Source organism: Chelonia mydas, chromosome 3 (genome assembly GCF_015237465.2).
Source record: "Chelonia mydas isolate rCheMyd1 chromosome 3, rCheMyd1.pri.v2, whole genome shotgun sequence".
Classification (NCBI taxonomy): Eukaryota; Metazoa; Chordata; order Testudines; family Cheloniidae; genus Chelonia; species Chelonia mydas.
The window spans coordinates 10,468,475-10,472,771 of NC_057851.1; the positions used below are offsets into that span (position 1 = coordinate 10,468,475).

Sequence of the window (4,297 nt, forward strand, 5' to 3'; positions counted from 1 at the left end):
CTGTGCAGCTGGTGAAGGGAGAGGGCTCATAATCCATGATCTATCTACATTTCTAAAGTCTATAACTGGCACACCTGGCTCTCAGCCACTAGATGACAGAGACAACAGAAAGATGCTCCTGCTAATTGAGCATCACCCTTAAAGTAGGAACCTGCTGTCTCACAGGGCAGCCTGGTGGAGTTTTGTGACATATAAAGGAGATAATCATGGAGAGACAACAGCCTCTGAGTAAGGCTGTGATCGATTTTCAAATGTTGATCCTCCACATCGAAAGGATTAAAAATAACCGGCCTGAAATTTTTGATGCATTGTCCAATGGCTGAGGTTAATTTCAGGGAAACTTTGGGATGGGATCAGTTATGGCTTTTGGGAGATCATGTGACTAAAGGAAATGTCAGAAAACTTTTTCTTTTGTAAAATTGTTCTTGTCATTATGAACAATCACGAGCTTGATTCTCATCTCACTTACTCCAGTTTACACCAGTATACCTACGATGATTTCAGTCCAGTTACTTCTGGTTTACAGAAGTCAGTGTAACACAGCCAGGGCTTAGACGCAGCTTGGCCTGATTTTTTCTTTTTCTTACTGTGGACAATGAAGTTTTAGAGCAGAGGAAAGGTCTAGGTGAATGGAGCACCGTGGTGAGGGTTGTACACCGTACAGTCAAGCTGTGACTGAACCAAGCTCCTCTGATACCACCAACTCATGAGATATGTAACAACTGTAAGAAATAAAGATCTACTCAAAAAACCTAACTGAAAAACATACAGAGATGTGTGTACTATGGTCTATAAATACCCTTGTGTGGCATTAATATGTGAAAGGGACATTTTAATTTAATTTACTTCAATTTCATTTTATTTTTAATTTAAAAAAAATAAACCAGATGGATTTCTAAAGGAGAAGAATGATAGAAACAGCCCCTGGCCTCCCACCAACACAAATACACACTTCAGCATGATGATCTCACATCAGTTTGCTTTTATTAAAAGGACAGTAACAAAACTTACATGGTGATACAAGGTCTCCCTTCTGGAATTTTTCCAGCTCACAAGGTTCTTTACCGCCCAAATGAACAGCATTTCAGGGTTCCATTGAAGCAGGATCCAATGATTTTAGAAGCAGGTGGCTGTCTCCCAGAATCCCAGAGATCCTGCCTAGAGAATTAGTCACTCCATATACACCTGCATGAAGAATGGAGACTCAAATTTTTTAATGTTTCCCATAGAACAAGAATAATATGAGGCTGGATTTCAAATCAAATGTCACGGGACAAATTGCGCATTCACTGAATGGTGCGTGAAGTGGTTTTGGGTTAACTCCAGCACAGGGAATCCATCACCCCTACTGCAATATCCTTTTATAGTGTCTTAACAGACATAGTATCTAAACTGCTGAATTGGCTGCCTACAAAAAAGGGATAGTTTAGAAAAGCAGAATTCACAGCCTTGTACAGTTGTTCTATCAAACACACCTTGTCTACAGCTGAAACTAAAATGACAGATCGGTATTTAGATGATAGATCACTAACTCTGAAGGAATGCAGGGAAATCGTAATTCTACCTGAAGCCTGACTCTGTTCTGGTGGCAGTTCCATGCTAGCAGCCCTGCCTGGTGATAGCACAGATCTCTGGGCATGCTCAGTGAATTGGCCAAGAGAGCAGGGCACTTTAGCCTAGGTCCCTGGCTCCCACTCTGCAGGCCCAAGGAGCTCCCAGCTTCACATCTCTTGCCCCCAGTCTGGCTCTCTGGTGTTTTAATTGGTGGGAAAGTCTCTCCCCATCCCATCTCTTTCTCTAGGACCTGTTCCTGCTGCAACATGAATGTGACCAGCTGAGCAGCCTGTGCAATTTATGGCACCTACAGTCAGAAAGAAGCAGATCAGGAATAGGACGGGCTGCAGATTTGCAATGTGGCCGAGTTAACTTTAGAGAGGGACCTTCATGCTTAAACCAATTCAAATGCGTTCAGAACAACGTCATCATTGATGTCACCCAGATTTTTAAAATGACCAGCCCTGGTTTGCAAACAGGGGAAAATAGAGCGCTAAGAGCTGAGCATCTATAAGGATTCATCCACTCTTAAATGGAAGGAACGTAATAAATATTTCTGTTCATGCCGGAGTGTTGCCCTTTTGGAATGTTGACCTTACCTTCAACAGCAAATGCCACTTGGATAGTACCTGCCAAGGTATTTAGAATTGAAGGGACATTGCCTCCGCCTACAGTAACCCACAATGTGACATTTGCTCATTTGGATAATCCAAGCCTGGGAGAATCCTGACAAGGCAGAAGAGTCTTAATCATCATTCTGCAGAGCAAGGTAAATAAAGGCTGGATTCCAGGGTGCCAGGCATTTCCCATTCACTGGGACCTGGCCAAATCAACCCAACTATCTTCCAGTGCAGAAGTTTATCACAGTGTTCGTGCTATTTCAGGGTTTTGTTCAGTGCACATTCAATGGCAGCCTCTGAGAACACAATGGAGCGATTTAATTAAACAGGGATGCTGACGCTTCAGCTGCAGAGTTTAGAACCGTAGCTCTGAGTACAGGCTTCCTTCACTGCCAGAAGCCTTTAAGGGACAGAAAGCAAGTGGCTGCCTGCATTGCTAACTTCCCTTTGTCACTGAAGGGTGGTTTTAATTCCCTCTGGCTCAAGCAGTGATGTGCCAGGTAGCATCATCAATGCAATCTGACTGAGTACGGTGAACTGGTTCAGCACTGGGTTGGATGACAACAACTTTCTGAAAGAGAAGGGCTTGAAAAGGTCCCTACTGGTTTGAACACCTGCCTGTCTGTGAGACTCTGTTTAGGTTTTCTTCTGAAGACTCATTCAAGAAAAGTTTCCTCATGACCAACTGCCAATTTTTGGTTATACTGGAGGGGCCTGGTATGTTGAAAATGCAGCTCAAATGTGCACAGCTAAATCTTTCAGAATATTTTGTTTAGAACATTTGTTGTGTTTTCACAAAACTGTCTACAACCAACAGATAGAAACTGAAACCGACATGATTCATTGTCATGTCTGCCAACGCTGTTCCACCCCCGGATGATATCATTTCTCGAAACAAAGCCAAGCACATTGTTGTGGCAGGTTTTGAGGCACAGTAAGACTCTGAGAGGAGGGGTTGTTCCCAGCTGTGTAACTTCTCAGTGGGACATGAGGCCTGAATTTATAATAAGTGAGTTTGTGAAAGGCACAACATTATTAACACTAGTCAGCAGCAGACATTACATTTTAAATCATGGTCTCCAGACCTGTGCACCTTCTGCCAAGCTCAAGGTATATTGAAAGGGATAGGTTGACTTCATTTGGTCAGCATCCCATCCAGAGGTTCAGTTCTGTGATTGCCCGTTATAGGAAGAGTATGTGTCATGCGGATAGAATGTGGGGTGGTTTAAGCAGCAAGCCTCAGCAAGATCTGAGGAGAACACCTAGGGGACGTGGATTTTATTTTTTTGGTGTGGTAATAATGCAGTCAGAATTATTGGTTTTTCTTAGGGCTAGCCACTGGAACTCATATGAAAAAGTTAGAATAATTTTTCTAATGAAAAGCATTAGACAGCCTTAGTACAGACTCCCACAAATCCCTCTGTATCATCCCTCATTTTCGTGTACATCTTACCTGGGGCAGTCAGGAGCACTGAGAAGACAACAGCAAAGGGCAGGTAAAGGATCTTCATGGCTGAAGGTTGGCCGGGAACTCAGTGTCACTGGAGAGAAGAGACACCAAGACAGAGAGGAGACAGAGGACATTAAGACACTGGGGATTGTGAAATGCTGAGCTGTAGAAATATTGCTTTAATCCAAATGACATTTTTAAGATATGTCCTGCTATCTCTTGAGAATAATGATTATTATCCGCACAGCACCAGAGCTCCCCAGGAGGATTTCAGAGAAATACAATTGTGTGAGGCAAGATATCTTTTAAAAGCAGATGTTTTGTAAATAATTTTATTTAGGCAATTACTTACATTAGATTTCCCATGGAAATCACCTTTTCCTTAGCCAAAGTACAGACTCGAGAATTATTGCACATGTATGTGTTTTATTAGCCAAAGTAGAATTAAAGCAATTAAGAAATTATAGAAAGCAAAAAAAGGTGATTGGATGCTCACGTTTTTGAAATTTCTATGAATTAATTCATCATGAGATGTTACAATTTACCAAAAAAATAATAAATCAAATCAATTCATTTAAGGTCTGATTGTAGTCTTATTACGTAGGAAAACCTTATCCTGGTTCTTTACTACACTGGGGAGGTGACTTTGCTACCAACTTTGAAGTAGGAATCT

The 4,297-nt window shown here is 41.9% G+C and overlaps 1 long non-coding RNA gene across 1 annotated transcript; it reads right to left on the reverse strand.

Moving 5' to 3' along the window:
* Positions 1 to 1,046: 1,046 nt before the first annotated feature.
* LOC122464899 lies at positions 1,047 to 2,183 on the reverse strand. The gene is made up of 2 exons (XR_006289315.1): positions 2,154 to 2,183; positions 1,047 to 1,185 (listed from the first exon to the last, which is right to left on the reverse strand). It is a non-coding gene; the product is annotated as an uncharacterized LOC122464899 (long non-coding RNA).
* Between the last annotated feature and the right edge of the window lie 2,114 nt (positions 2,184 to 4,297).